The sequence below is a fragment of the Oncorhynchus masou genome, chromosome 13 (assembly GCF_036934945.1).
Source record: "Oncorhynchus masou masou isolate Uvic2021 chromosome 13, UVic_Omas_1.1, whole genome shotgun sequence".
NCBI classification, from domain to species: Eukaryota; Metazoa; Chordata; class Actinopteri; order Salmoniformes; family Salmonidae; genus Oncorhynchus; species Oncorhynchus masou.
The window spans coordinates 50,744,558-50,760,508 of NC_088224.1; the positions used below are offsets into that span (position 1 = coordinate 50,744,558).

The 15,951-nt window shown below is 45.3% G+C and overlaps 1 long non-coding RNA gene across 5 annotated transcripts in view; it reads left to right on the forward strand.

The window, feature by feature from the left end:
* LOC135552513 (uncharacterized) overlaps window positions 1-15,951 on the forward strand; it is a 184,374-nt gene that overhangs the window by 5,467 nt on the left and 162,956 nt on the right. For all 5 annotated transcript variants that reach the window (XR_010457466.1, XR_010457465.1, XR_010457464.1 and 2 more), the window contains exon 3: window positions 1,100-1,205. This is a non-coding gene — a long non-coding RNA (uncharacterized LOC135552513). The remainder of the gene's footprint in view (window positions 1-1,099; window positions 1,206-15,951) is intronic.

Here is a 15,951-nt window from a genome sequence, read left to right on the forward strand (position 1 = left end):
AGCCGCTTCTGTGATCCAACCAACCCGTCGAATAGTAATACAGTGCTCTTTCTCTCTCAGTAAGTAGTAACACGTTTGTTTTGATAGCTCAGCGTCTATTATTTGTTCAGTGTTTTTTTTCTCTTCCCCTCTTATCTTGCTGGGCTCCCAATGGAGAGGGCCTGCTTTTTTAGCAGTAAGCATATGTGAGTATTTGGTGCGGGAGAGAAACAAATAGAAAGAGAATAGTTAATAATGAATATTACTCAAACTGTTTCAGAGTCAGACAAGCCCCCCTCAAATGTACATACTCTCCCACCAATGATCGTTGCTTCACACTATCAATCAGAGCGCCATTTGAGCAACGCCAGTGTTTACAAAACAGAATAGCGTTTGTTCCACACCGCTGTCGGAAACCCCAGCTGAGGAGCTCTGTGGCTGCAGCCCCTGCTGACTGCAGCCCTTGCTTACTGCAGCCCCTGCTGACTGCAGCCCCTGCTGACTGCAGCCCTTGCTTACTGCAGCCCCTGCTGACTGCAGCCCCTGCTGACTGCAGCCCTTGCTTACTGCAGCCCCTGCTGACTGCAGCCCTTGCTTACTGCAGCCCTTGCTTACTGCAGCCCCTGCTTACTGCAGCCCTTGCTTACTGCAGCCCTTGCTTACTGCAGCCCTTGCTTACTGCAGCCCCTGCTGACTGCAGCCCTTGCTTACTGCAGCCCCTGCTGACTGCAGCCCTGCTAAGGCTGCAGCAGTGTGTCTGTCAGCACCACTTTGGTCCAAAACCACCAAGATACGTGGTTAAGACAGCAAGGCTTGATGATTCGATGAACAACCACTGGCACTTCTTGGGGGCTAGGTATGGAAAGTAATAAGGGAAATATTTGATTACTGAAATTAACAACGCACCAAATTAGGATTGTGAGGGATATATATTTATGTATGAGATGGGACTGGGAGACATGTCTTCTCTGTTACTCAGTCTAACGTGTTGTGAAAGATGGGTAAGAACACAGAGAATGAGAGAGGATCTACTGCTTGGGGAGGAAGCACAGGGGAGAGGGTGTGAAGGGCTGAGCCAGGGGGTTGATATGTGGTGTGTGTGTGTGTCTGTGTGTGTCAGACGCAGGCGGCCGTCCAACAGCAGCTCGTCCCGAAGGAGGAGGGAGCGGAGATGGAGACCGAGGCAGGACCAACCGCTCCCATAGGACATGCAGCCGTACCCGCAGGTATGATGGGGACTGAGGTAGTGGGGATGGGGGGACTTGGTAGGAGAGAAGGGCTCAAGTGGGTTTACAGTGGAATTACTGTAATTTTGTGGGTATGAGGTTTGCCAGTAGCAGGTGCTGGCTATCAATAGGTGCCTGACTACCACACACACGCCACACTCTACTCTCTCCAGCGTACGCATACTCTGTGTTTGTCCCTGATTTTTGGCTAAATTTCACAATGATCACGATTGGTTCCAGCAACCACACTCTGAATGTTGCCATTTTGCTTGCTGTTTACAGCAAAAAAAAAAAAAAAAAAAAAAAAAAACAACATTTGTCGGGACTTGGTGTGCATTTGCATGCGTGCACGTGTGTGCATGATAGTGTGTGTGTGTATGTATGTGCCAGCCAAGCAGGCAGCAGCAGCAGCTCAGTGTGGTTTGCTTGCTGTGGTGGCGAAGGCCATTATCACATGGCAGGCTGTCATTAAAGAGACTGTGACTCTTTCACTACTGGGACAGCTAATGACACACACGAAAACACACACACACACACTCTCTCTCTCTCTCTCTCTCTCTCTCTCTCTCTCTCTCTCTCTCTCTCTCTCTCTCTCTCTCTCTCTCTTTGTTTCTGTCTCTGTGTCACTGTCATTGGTTGGCTGGGAGACACACAATGGGGGAGGCTCTATGCATGGTTGTCCATGTCATTAACAACCCTGCTGTTTAAATCTGTTTTTATCATTTTTAATTGTGCACAAGGCCCCTTGTTTACTTGTTGTATGGCTACAGGGAAGAATTGACAAACCATTTTAGTCACAAAGGAGCGGTTTCATATATTCATTAGGTTAGATGAGATGGCGGTGATTAAGGAAACTGGTGACAGAGACTTTGGACTGTCAGAGCTAGCAGGGGAGCCTAATTGGGTGGAGGTGCCCTTCTTACATGGAGAATGACATTGTTTATACATATGTACACATGCATACACTGCCAAACCACAGCTGTTCTTTTGCCATGCTCCGCCAACGACAGCGTTGATTACAACAACGCCTCCCCCCAAACCAAACAGACATTAACGCCGGTCTCACATGAAAGTAGTAGGGAGATTTGGAATTACAGTCGATGATATCTCTGTGTTAACAAATGAAGCAATGCGATTAAAGAGGGAAGCCTCCTGTAATCGGCTTAAGCAGAGCTGTGAGGGTGGGGGTGGAGGGGGCACTGCAACCTGAATGTTAAGTGGGGAATACGTTTCATAATTTCTGTCTCGACAATATGGCCAATCTGCAGCGATGCCAGTCCATCAGGGCAAACGCACCTGCAGCAAGCTACGGACCGGTTCACCTGTGGTAATTGCTTAGTACACGAGTTGCTATTAGCGCAAACTGCAACAATTCATACCTGTTGGGTTCACTGAATGAAGCAAGGGGAAACTCATGAAAGTTATAAGAAAATGTCAGGGTTTGCAGTTTATATGGATTCGATGGCAGATCGCACACCACTGATTGTGGGAAGTATCGCAAATAGTCCTATAACGTTCCCGATTATTATAAATAGTCGACATCATCTATCTACTGTATCTGTCATATCTGTGTATCTCATGCAGGTTGAACCCAACCTCTAAACACAGTCAGTGGTGTGGCAGGGTAGACGATATGCATAACATACTGGGGGTGCTGCTGCCTGGGGTGGGGGTGTTCGTGTCACAGTCCCACCAAGCCTCCTAGTGTGTGTGAGCTAAGTGGAACAGGTTGCCATGGTCTGGACTGCTATCTGTCACTGTCGCGTTAAAAGGGTTTGGGTCGAGGCTACCTGATAAATCAGAGGTGGATTGAGTGGACAGGGCCCCTGTGATTGATACGCTGACAGGATATGAGGCGCTCGCTCGCTCGCAGCACCAGAACCCGGGACGCCCGCGTGGCATGAGATATAGAATATGAGAGAGGGGGGAGAAAAAGGATGGGAGGAATGAGGGATATTATTCAGAGGAATGAGAATAATAACAGCTGCATGGAAATATTACAGGGGAGAAGATTAGGACAGTTGGCTGGGTCGGGTAGGGGGTTATTACCTTCTTTAGAATCTTTTATGTATAAACGCAACATCTATATAGGAAATAAGAATAATGCTCTATGAAGCTCTTATGTGTTTACTATTCCAGAGCGACTCCCTCTTTCTTTTTGCAATCAGAAAATTATTTGAAGAGAGGAGATTTTCCCCCCATCACCCCAGAGGCGGCCAATCAACCCGCCCGAAATGTGTAGCAGATTACCCATTAGTCATTAATGTTTATTCCCTTTGATCAGAGGAGTCAGATCCCCCAGCCAACGTGATATGGAGAGGTGTCATGGCTCAGTTCACCGCTCCGGCTCCAGTGCACTGGGGATGGCTAGGCACCGAGCACACGTCTATCTGAACTCAACTAAACCCGCTCCAACAAAGACAACACGGTTAAGAATTACGGATGGATCACAGGAACATTTTTAGGGGAAGTTTGTGAAGTTAGGGGGGGTGAAGATAGGGGGTAGGAGAGTCACAGGTTAAAGCCATGGCCGTCTGACAGTCAGTCAGCGTTAAGGTTCAGTGGCAGGTTCACAGGAGAGAGATGGAGGCCATCATAGCGTTACTAATCCACCACTTGACCTCAAACACCAGACGTCATGCACGCACGCACGCACGCACACAAAGATGCTTACATCTCTCTCATTAATATTTCAGAGGCATGTTCCGTTTGGGGGCCATAGTGCTTGTGTAAGGGTTTAGCCCATATAACTGCCGAGCGGTTAGATCAGTGTGATTGTCATCTGCATCAAGCGGAGGGCCCCTAATTATCATGCCCTCCTCCCTTAAGGATAGTAAACTCATCCAGAAAACACTATCGCTCCAATCAGGCGCTCTGGAGCGAGTAGGAGCAACTAGGACTGCACTACTGTGCAGGTTGGGGTAGTGTGTGTGTGTGCCAAGCTGTGAGGTTTCAGAATGGGAAACCCTCTCGTTGGCGTAGTAGTCGTTTGCTTCGGCACGCCGTTGGAAGATCACACAAGGCGTGAGTGATGGCCCAATATTTATTTCGCACAGCAATTTTCTGGTGTAATGAAATGAGGTGCTGGGCGGCCGCAGTACATCTGCTTGATGGCTTTTCCTGACTGCGCCGAGCTAGGGGCCCGTGCAAGGTCACCAAGTGTAGAGAGGAGGAAGGTTGGTGCAGGGGGATGAGAATCAGGCCTTTCTGAGAGAGAAAACCCCCCCTCTGGTCCTCAACGTTTCCACGGTATCTGGTTCACCCATCAGCCCTTGGTGTGGGGGGTTGGGTGTGGGAAGTGTGTCAGGTGGGTCTGGGCCCAGCGGAGTGCTATGGGGATCTGATCCGAGTGTGCGTGTCGCGGACATGACAACCCAAATCTGGTTTTCTACCCCAAAGCGCAAAGAGCTTGACAATAGGATGTAGAAGAAGAAAGATAGTGAATTCTTATAGTGTTGAAGAAAGGAAAACAAGATGAGTACCTGTTAGAGCAGAAAATAACAACACGTGTTGTTTTGTTATATCACAGTTTTTATACTGTCAGAGGTGTGTGTAGCCTAACCTGTTGAAGTGTGTGTGTTTGAATGCTGCTTACAGGGCAACCCGCTCCTCTATATACAGTGGGGGAGAACAAGTATTTGATACACTGCCGATTTTGCAGGTTTTCCTACTTACAAAGCATGTAGAGGTCTGTAATTTTTTATCATAGGTACACTTCAACTGTGAGAGACGGATACTGAAACAAAAATCCAGAAAATCACATTGTATGATTTTTAAGTAATTAATTTATATTTTATTGCATGACATAAGTATTTGATCACCTACCAACCAGTAAGAATTCCGGCTCTCACAGACCTGTTAGTTTTTCTTTAAGAAGCCCTCCTGTTCTCCACTTATTATCTGTATTAACTGCACCTGTTTGAACTTGTTACCTGTATAAAAGACACCTGTCCAAACACTCAATCAACCAGACTCCAACCTCTCCACAATGGCCAAGACCAGAGAGCTGTGTAAGGACATCAGGGACAATAGGCAAGCATCTTGGTGAGAAGGCAACAACTGTTGGCGCAATTATTAGAAAATGGAAGAAGTTCTAGATGACGGCCAATCACCCTCGGTCTGGGGCTCCATGCAAGATCTCACCTCGTGGGGCATCAATGATCATGAGGAAGGTGAGGGATCAGCCCAGAACTACACGGCAGGACCTGGTCAATGACCTGAAGAGAGCTGGGACCACAGTCTCAAAGAAAACCATTAGTAACACACTACACCATCATGGATTAAAATCCTGCAGCGCACGCAAGGTCCCCCTGCTCAAGCCAGCGCATGTCCAGGCCCATCTGAAGTTTACCAATGACCATCTGGATGATCCAGAGGAGGAATGGGAGGAGGTAATGTGGTCTGATGAGACAAAAATAGAGCTTTTTGGTCTAAACTCCACTCGCCGTGTTTAGAGGAAGAAGAAGGATGAGTACAACCCCAAGATCACCATCCCAACCGTAAAGCATGGAGGTGGAAACATCATTCTTTGGGGATGCTTTTCTGCAAAGGGGACAGGACGACTGCACCGTATTGAGGGGAGGATGGATGGGGCCTTGTATCGCGAGATCTTGGCCAACAAACACCTTCCCTCAGTAAGAACATTGAAGATGGGTCGTGGCTGGGTCTTCCAGCATGACAACGACCCGAAACACACAGCCAGGGCAACTAAGGAGTAGCTCCGTAAGAAGCATCTCAAGGTCCTGGAGTGGCCTAGCCAGTCTCCAGACCTGAACCCAATAGAAAATCTTTGGAGGGAACTGAAAGTCCGTATTGCCCAGCGACAGCCCCGAAACCTGAAGGATCTGGAGAAGGTCTGTATGGAGTAGTGGGCCAAAATCCCTTCTGCAGTTTGTGCAAACCTGGTCAAGAACTACAGGAAACGTATGATCTCTGTAATTGTAAACAAAGGTTTCTGTACCAAATATTAAGTTCTGCTTTTCCGATGTATTAAATACTTATGTCATGCAATAAAATGCATTACTTAAAAATCATACAATGTGATATTCTGGATTTTTTTTAGATTCCGTCTCTCGCAGTTGAAGTGTACCTATGATAAAAATTACAGACCTCTACATGCTTTGTAAGTAGGAAAACCTGCAAAATCGGCAGTGTATCAAATACTTGTTCTCCCCACTGTATGTCTGTTATACCTCCGGGCTTTCTCCTCTCATTCACCTCCTACAGGTGACGAGGGATATATGCTTCTCTTCCAGTCCTCGCATTATACCTGACTTATAGAAAATGTTGGTTTAAACTGAACGTTGACCCGGGATGCTTGTGGTGCGTGCTCTTTACTTCATAAAAATCAACATGCTTCCAGTTTGGAAGATCTGATGTGCTTTTTCAGAGGTTTTTCCCACTGCATCCAGTCTTTTTTTATTTATCCCCTTTAAAGGCCAGTCAAGCGCTGCTCGCTGCTTTGTTGTCAGAAACCTTTATTTACCAAAGAGAGGAGTAAGTGACTGACACGGACAGAGCCTTTCATCCCTGGCTCGCCGCGAGGCACGGTTCCCCTCTCCTGCCAAACCCCCCGTCCACCACTGTCCACCCACCCTCCTCCAGGCACACATTCAGTACCAGCCCCCAGCCACACTCCCCTGGGTGGGAATCTAGCCGAGTCTGTCCTGCCGCTAAACAAACACACACACAAGCGCATGTACACACATGAGCACTTGTATACAGACAGAGAGAGAGACAGACAGACACTCACACACAAGGCTTTGTGAAAGCCCCAATGCAATAATCCGATATGCCAACGTTTTGGAGTAGACACGTTTAATGGTTAATTCGTTTTTACATTTTCCTAATAAAAAATGGATCTGTTTTAAATATATATATTTCAGTTCAGAAAACATTACGTGTTTTTTTTTTTTACACTGACCCTATTGTGTGTCGTTCAAGTAAAAAACAACCTTGCCACAGGAAACTCAGTCAGTGTTTGAGCATCTTATAGGAACCACCGAAGATTAACGAGCTCGACGAGATGTTCTTCTGAATTCATCCCGTGTCAGAAACGATGACCGATTGGTCCGTCAAACAGCAATGGCACCTGAATGCGAATTGTGAAGGAAACCATGACGACAATGTCTTTTAATCACCCATCCTTATCTGTCAGATTGCTTGAGCTCTGTAAATATTAGGGGCCGTTGTTCTGCCTTGACCGCTCTCGCACCGCTCTCGTCTAATGTATTTATTGTCCAGAGGCTTTCGCTTTGACTGGGCCTTTCAGTTCTCTCTCAGTTCTTCATGGTTGGCCCTCTGGCCTTCAAAGCCAGAGCTCAGGATTCTGCCTTCACTGAGTGGTACTAGCAGCTGTCTACCTGTTTTAAGGATTCCACAAAATGTCTTTAACCCGTCAGTCCACATTTGGACCGGTTTGGAGAAAGATGGCAGCTGCTCCTAATACACAATGTATGCTAATTTCATCACGCCGAAAAAAGCTCGCCCGTTTGTCCCTGGACGTGTGATAGAGAGGAGAGCGAGAGAGACAGAAAATGTGTGAGAGAGAGATAGACAGACAGAGAGAGACTCTTTGCCCTGGTATCGGAAATCTGAATACAAAATGAATCTCTCCCTTTCCTACTTTTCTCCTCCATTTAAGCTTCTTGAAGTTCTTCCAAATTGGGTTTTAAATGCCAATTAGGAGGTTGAATGTAGTAAAATAAAAGCAAATGCAACCAGAATGGCCTCACCTTCTGGCTGGTTAGGCTTCTGAGAGAGACGCTGAACCTTTGGCTCCGAGCGCGGCTTTGAGAGAAATATCCTGCCTAATGAACACATTAATTAGAACCATAACTATTTATAAGATGATAATTAGAAACGAAGGGAGGTAAACTGGGCTTTTCCTGCAATTAATGGAGGATTAATTACTGGAGGTAATGAAGTGGATTTTTGAAACGCATTAAGGTGAAGTACAGAGATGTGCAGACGCTTTGTGATCAGTGGCATAATTATTTAGGCGGCTGTTTGAATCTCGGCTCACTGCATCGTTATATATGCACTTAAAAAGACTTGCCACCAAAATGACTGCCTAATTATTTCTAATTGGCAGGCCCGTGTGTTGTCATTGAGCTGTTTGGAGCGAGTGGCGGCAGAACCCTGGGTTTAATGACGCTGTGTGGGGAAAGTGAAGGGGAGAAGGTGGCACCTTGCGCCACAGCCCAGCCTGGCCTCGCCCTCCCCCCGTGCCTCTCACTCCCGACGGGGGTCTCACCGATGCGCCTCTGTCTGACTCGGGAGGTCACCCATCAAGTAGCCGACCGGAAAAGTAATAAAAAAATAAAATAAAAAAGTTTATTTTATTTTAAATTCAGCACTTTTCAAGTTTTTCTTTTTTCCTTAATGAATGGCCATGACTTCCTCTCAATTAAGCAGAGAGGAACGGCCACCGGGGTCTACCCTCCTCCTCCGCCTCCCCCAGCACCTCCACACATTTCTGCAGCCGTATGGTACGCTACACACGCTGCTCCGTTCAATAGTCATTTTCTGTGACTTAACGTACATTCCCGAGGTCCCCTATGGAAACCTAGGCCCAGAGCCACAACCACAGATTGGGCTCTTTACCAGGTACCAACATCCTACTTATGACTCACTGACAGCTTTGTTTGAATACTTAGCAGAACATGTCTCCCCTAGGCTAGGCCTAACCGTAGACGACAATTGAGGCTAGTTGTTATAATTGATACAAATTCATATGCTTATATTCCCAGTTTGTCTCTTTGTGTGTGTCTGCATGCCTGTGTGTGCATGCCTGTAAGTTCGTGCATACATTTATGGGTGTGTGCGTGCTAAGCAGAGCCATGTGCACTGGCCTGTCAGATGAACCACTGTCACCCCCTCCTCCACCCTCCCCAGAACAGAACAGCAGGCAAGCAAATTGTGGACTAATGGAATCTCCCAGGCAGGCTGCACTTGTCTTCTACCCGTGCACAGGCAGGGGGAAATGTGGTTTCATTTATCCATCTAATAATTGAACTGTAAAAAAAAGGATGGCAAAATGAAAAAATTAAATCGGGATCATGTGCTTATTGACTGAAGTCCGGACACTCTTTGAAAAGTAATGAAACACTTTCTCAACTTGCTTGAGTTTTGAAGAGTTTATTTCTTTCTCTTTCTTTTCCTTCGTTCTGTCCGTCCGGCTGGGGGCGTCCCGTGATGGAGCTCCTGGCCAAGTCGGAAACACAAAGAGGAAGTGGGGAAATGTATCACCTGTCACGTGGCCATCCTGCCTCTCCGTGATTGGTTGGAGGAGTGCGTTGGAGTACCTTAGCGCTTCTTCTCAGGAGCAGTAGATTCCTCAGGAGACTCCTGGCTCTCGCTCTCTGGTGGGTGGCTCTCGCTTTCTGGTGGGTGGCTCTCACTCTCTGGTGGGTGGCTCTCGCTCTCTGGTGGGTGGCTCTCACTCTCTGGTGGGTGGCTCTCACTCTCTGGTGGGTGGCTCTCACTCTCTGGTGGGTGGCTCTCACTCTCTGGTGGGTGGCTCTCGCTCTCTGGTGGGTGGCTCTCGCTCTCTGGTGGGTGGCTCTCACTCTCTGGTGGGTGGCTCTCACTCTCTGGTGGGTGGCTCTCACTCTCTGGTGGGTGGCTCTCGCTTGCTCACTCTCTCTTTCTCGCTCCCCCCCCGGCCCAGGGAAAGATTAGAGTAGGGTTTCCCAAACTCTGTCCTCGTGACCCCAAGGTGTGCACATTTCATTTTTTTTTTGCCCTAGCACTACACAGCTGATTCAACTAATCATCAAGCTTTGATCATTTGAATCAGCTGTGTAGTGTTAAGGCCAAAAACAAAATGTGCACCCCTTGGGGTTACGAGGACAGAGTTTGGGAAACGCTGGAGTAGAGTGTTCTGCCCTTCTGCCCATGTCTGCACTGTTTAATCACTATTAACCTATCAAGTGGGTCCTCATTTTCACTGCCCATGCCTTTCACTGCAGGATTGGAGTCAATTCAATGTGAGTTCAATTCAGTATCCATTCATTCAGTCAATTCAAGAGGTTGAATTGAAAGTCCAATTCAAGAATTGAGAAGTGCCGTCAGTTTTCAATGAGGATCTGAAATTTTGTTCAATTCTTGTATTTTTTTCCTTCCCATTCTTGAATTGGAATTTAATTATTGTTTCCCAAATCCCTGAATTGATACAGAATTGAGCCCACCATCCCTGCAGCACTATTAGCCCGCCATTAGCCTGACCCCTATCAGGTCCTTCCCAGTATAACTTCCCCTGCAGATAACACGCAGGATGTTGTGTAGGCTATTGCAGCGATAGTGGCGTGTTACAGTGGTCAAGCTCACATCAAGGTTATCATCAGCAGCGAATCGCAGCATTGGAATAACTGGACTATCAGGGCAAATCATACGCAGTTTAATAAATGTTTTACAGTTGTCTTGGAATATGATATTTGTCATATTGATTTCTAGTGCATTTTTGCTTATGTTACCCAGCTGAACACTGAGAAGTGAAGGAGGCAGTCAAAGCTTCGTCGGTGAATAGTGTGTGTGCGCGTGGATTTAAGGGACCTGATATAGAGCAATGAGCCCCATAGTTATTGGGCTGTCAGCAATCGGCTGCACTGTGTCGTACGGCCTGATGAAAACCCATCAGTTAGAGAGCCGTCTCATAAGAAACCCCAGATTGATCAGTAATAAAATGTGATATCTGTGGGCATCTGTTTTTTTTATTTTTTTTATTTGACATCAGACAATTTTATGTTGCGCCGCGACAGATGTCGCAGAGGAGAAGTTTTCTCTGAACATGTTTTTGTTGTTGAGAGGGAGACACTTTGTTCTCAACATCAGCTCGGAATGTATCTCTGAAAAAATACAATTGAAATCCTCTCTCTCTCTCCCTTTCTCTCTCACACATCAAACTTTCGTTTCACTCTGTCGGAGTAAAACTAAATAGTTTGGTGGTTTTACGAGGCGATATTTCAGATGCACTTATTTGTTTAATTATGTGTAGTTTCCCCCTCCGAGGTGGAATGCGTGTCTGCTTTGTGTCGCCCATTCTTTTCCCTCCCTTTTACAGTGAGCCCACATGTTTCGTCTCAGCGTTTATGATTTTTCTTATACCGCAGTTGTGAGGTTCCTTAAATCACTTAAGCGCACACGGCATAACCGTCTACATTTAAACAGTAAAACACTGTTATGGTAAGGGCCTCAGATCTTCCACCACTTCATAAATACACATGTATAAAAAACTAGGGAAAAACCTCCCCATCATCTTGCCCCTATGAGCACACCTGCTAATTATATTACCTGCTAATTAGGAACACCTTGTGTCTGAAGCGCGGCTGTCTTGAGTAGTCCGCCTCTCCCTCTCCCCTTCTCTCCTTCTCTCTCTCCAACCGGCGCAGATGGAACCACACTCAACTGTGTTGCAATGAAACAACAAAATGACTCTCCTCTCACATACCAAACTCAACATGACTAATTGTCAAACCCAACATTAAATGCACACAGTTAAGGTTTGACACTGAAACGTCTGCGTGTCCGACAATTCCTCTGTCTGCTTGCAACCAAGATAAAAGGAAACCACATGAAAAATCAAAAAACTTTTGTCCCTAGGCCTGTTGCGGTGACCGTATTACCGCCACACCGACGGTCACGAGTCATGAAGGCAGTCAAATTCCACGTGACGGTTTAGTCACGGTAATTAGGCTTCTCCAAGCTCTGATGCTGCTGATGGTCGTTAGTAGTCTCCCAAACTTGCTAACTGTCTGGTACTCAGCGCTCTATTGTCCCTCTAATCACTCTGACATCAATGCAAATGTAATGGAAAATCTAATCAAACACTTCATGAGAGCCCATGAGCTCATGTTGCGCAACATTTCTATAGGCTACAGTACCTTGCAAAAAAGTATTCATCCCCCTTGGCGTTTTTCCTATTTTGTTGCGTTACGACCTGTAATTTAAATAGATTTCTATTTGGATTTCATGTAGTGGACATACACAAAATAGTCCAAATTGGTGAAGTGAATTAAAAAAATGACTTGTTTAAAAAAATTCTAACAAATTAATAACTAAAAGGTGATGTGTGCATATGTATTCAACATCTTTGCTATGAAGCCCATAAATAAGATCTGGTGCAACCAATTACCTTCAGAAGTCACATAAATAGTTACATTGCACACAGGTAGACTTTATTTAAGTGTCACATGATCTCAGTATACATACACCTGTTCTGAAAGGCCCCAGAGTCTGCAACACCACTAAGCAAGGGGCACCACCAAGCAAGCAGCACCATGAAGACCAAGGAGATCTCCTTACAGGTCAGGTACAAAGTTGTGGAGAAGTACAGATCAGGGTTGGGTTCTAAAAATATATCAGAAACTTTGAACATCCCACGGAGCACCATTAAATCCGTTATTAAAAAGGGAAAGAATATGGCACCACAACAAACCTGCCAAGAGAGGGCTGCCCACCAAAACCCAGGCAAGGAGGGCATTAATCAGAGGGGCAACAAAGATACCAAAGATAATCCTGAAGGAGCTGCAAAGCTCCACAGAGACTCCCCAAACATATGGAAGAAGGTACTCTGGACAGATGAGACTAAAATGTAGCTTTTTGGTCATCAAGTAAAACGCTATGTCTGGCGCAAACCGACACCTCTCATCATACCGAGAACACCATCCCTACAGTGAAGCATGGTGGTGGCAGCATCATGCTTTGGGGATGTTTTTCATTGGCAGGGACTGGGAAACTGGTCAACATTGAAGGAATGATGGATGGTGCTAAATACAGGGAAATTCTTGAGGGAAACCTGTTTCAGTCTTCCAGAGATTTGAGACTGGGATGGAGGTTCACCTTCCAGCAGAACAATGACCCTAAGCATACTGCTAAAGCAACACAAAGACGCAAGCAAGCAAGTTTAAAATTTGGGGAAGATAAATTTCACCAGAAAAATGCACCTTTTTTTATAATAAAAGCATTACATGCCTAATTGCATTTGCAGTCACTTTTGATAATGGTGTTTTCCACGAATGGAACATTCCCGCTTGTAGCCTACTGCCATGTGTGCATTGGTGCGCTTGTAATGTGAAGAAATAGCCAAATAGTTTATCAACATTTTAAGCTCAACGTACTGATCTGTTCCGTCAGCCACATTGCTTAAAAAAAGTTACCTTTTATGCTAGTGGTTGTATTTGTTTGGGATCGATTGCACCCCACAGCTGTCCCAGACATTGTTTGGAATATTTATTTCTGGCACAGAATAGAATTGGTTGACTTTTGTGCTATGGGGGGATAGCAGATTGATGTAGGCTAATGTTTTTGCCGTTCGTTAGGCCTACACATCTTGTTGGCTGATGAAAAGTAAATGTGGACAGTTCTTCCAATTTCTTCATTATGCACCTCGGGAATTGGATCAGGACGGGCACAGTTGGCTCACCGATGTGTCTGTCTTCGTTGTAGTCCGTGAGTGAGAGGAGCTTCAGATAGCTCAGTACTCAGGGAGAAGGGCATGGATTTGTTTTGGTGTGCATTACGGAAGAAAGTGGATGCTGCCGTGAAATTCAAGGCATTATCAAGTGCTTGTCAAATTGTGAATGAGACAACCAACAAGAGGAGCTCATGCCTTTTCAAACAACTTTTTTCAAATCATCATTAGAGTCGCATCATGCTGCCTTACAATGCATTAAAAATCAAAACATATAGCCCAGCGTCTGTAGAACAACTAAAGTTACATGAGTAACTCTAAATTAGCATATAGGAGTCCCTATTTCTTTGTTAACTGCTCAACACAGAATAGCCGCATGTGCGCACTCCCTCAAATCGTTTGGAGAAAATATCCTTTCTATTTTATTCAGCTCTGTTCAATTGTATTCTTCATACTATAAAATAATGCCGCAGAATTCTAAGCAAATCTTGTCTGCTAAATGAACAAGTGTAGCCCTCAGCCATTTGGCATAGCCAGATCAGGACCCAACATAAGGACAACTCAGAGGATGCTGTTCTGTTCTTCTGAAATGGACTACAGTTTCGTCATATCATGTTTCTTTAGACCTGTCGAAAAGAAATGATGGATTTATTGTGAAGGTGTAGGCTATATTACATGGATTTATTGTGAAGGTGTAGGTTATAGTACATGGATTTATTGTGAAGGTGCAGGTTATATTACATGGATTTATTGTGAAGGTGCAGGTTATATTACATGGATTTATTGTGAAGGTGTAGGTTATATTACATGGATTTATTGTGAAGGTGTAGGCTATGTTACATGGATTTATTGTGAAGGTGTAGGTTATATTACATGGATTTATTGTGAAGGTGTAGGTTATATTACATGGATTTATTGTGAAGGTGTAGGCTATATTACATGGATTTATTGTGAGGGTGTAGGTTAAATTACATGGATTTATTGTGAAGGTGTAGGTTATATTACATGGATTTATTGTGAAGGTGTAGGCTATATTACATGGATAATTTTTTTTAAATGTAGATGTTCCGAAGGTCAGCATCAGTGGCTTGTAGGCTATGTGTGGAAGCCAGGAGATGCTAAGTGTGTTTGCTAATTAACGGTCAATTAACGTGAGACCGACAGTTATTTGCTTGCTGACAAAATTTTGTGACCGCAACAGCCCCGCTTGCCCCCCCCCCCCCCAAACAAAACGTGACTATTTTTTGGGAGTAAACCCAAATGTAAGAAAAAGAAGAAAACAAATGAGTTGTTGAATGACTAGCTCTGGCGAAATTAGTTGAGTTAGTGAGTTAGCACCTCGTCTCGGGGTTTGACCTCCACTTGACGCTGTGTTTGGGTTCAGTGGCTGAACAGTCGCTCCATCACGCCTTTCGCCTCCAGCTGCTGAAGGGCGTCGTAGTGGGCCGCAATGCCAGGGGTCACCAGACAGGCCAGTTTAGGATTGCGTCGTTGTCGGTGAGTGACAGTGGGCACATGGTGCCAGCAGGGCTAGCTCGGAGGTGAACCATGCCGATGAAGATTTCATTCAATTTTGTTACTCTCGTAGAAGTACATTTTTCTCATTTGTATTTTTTTTAACCCGTTAGCAATGTGGGTTCATGTAGATCTAAGCAGCCTTTGAAGGCCTTTGAACTTGGCTAAATTATTTGACCTATGGCTGTGCGGGTGGGCTTAAACGGGTGCCGATTTCTTTTCCTCAAGCCCAGCAGACTGTTGGACAGTTGTCAGCTGTGAGCGAATTTAAAGTAAACTGACGATTATGGCAGATATAGATATTTACTGTCTCCTTTCATGGTTTTGAGGGGGAAGGAGGAAGATCAACTTAATGGGGAATCATTCATGATTGCTCTTTGCTGTGTTAATTGTGCTAGCAATCAGCTACTTTACATCGCTTGTAATTTGATGTGCTCTTTTTGTGTGTGTTTGTGTGTGTGTGTGTGTGTGTGTGTGTTTGCTTATGTGTGTGACTGAACTGAGAGTACAGATAATATGGCTGCTTGGAAGAGGGAAACAGCTTGGGAAATGAGTTCAACAGCTATCGTAATTAGGAGAATATCATAAATTAAACTTGTGTCTGACACAGCGTTTGAAGAGCACTCAAAAGTAATACATTCTGAATGGTTAACATATTTGCATTGCGTTCGGCGGGCAGCGCTGGAGAGGAACAGCTGTTTTGCATGTCTTTTGGCAGCAGGAAATGCAGCTATTGCTCATTTAAGGTGCTTTGCTTTCGAACAGTATCATGAAAATCACTTTTAACTTCAAACAGCTGCTGTGTGTGTGGGTCTGTGT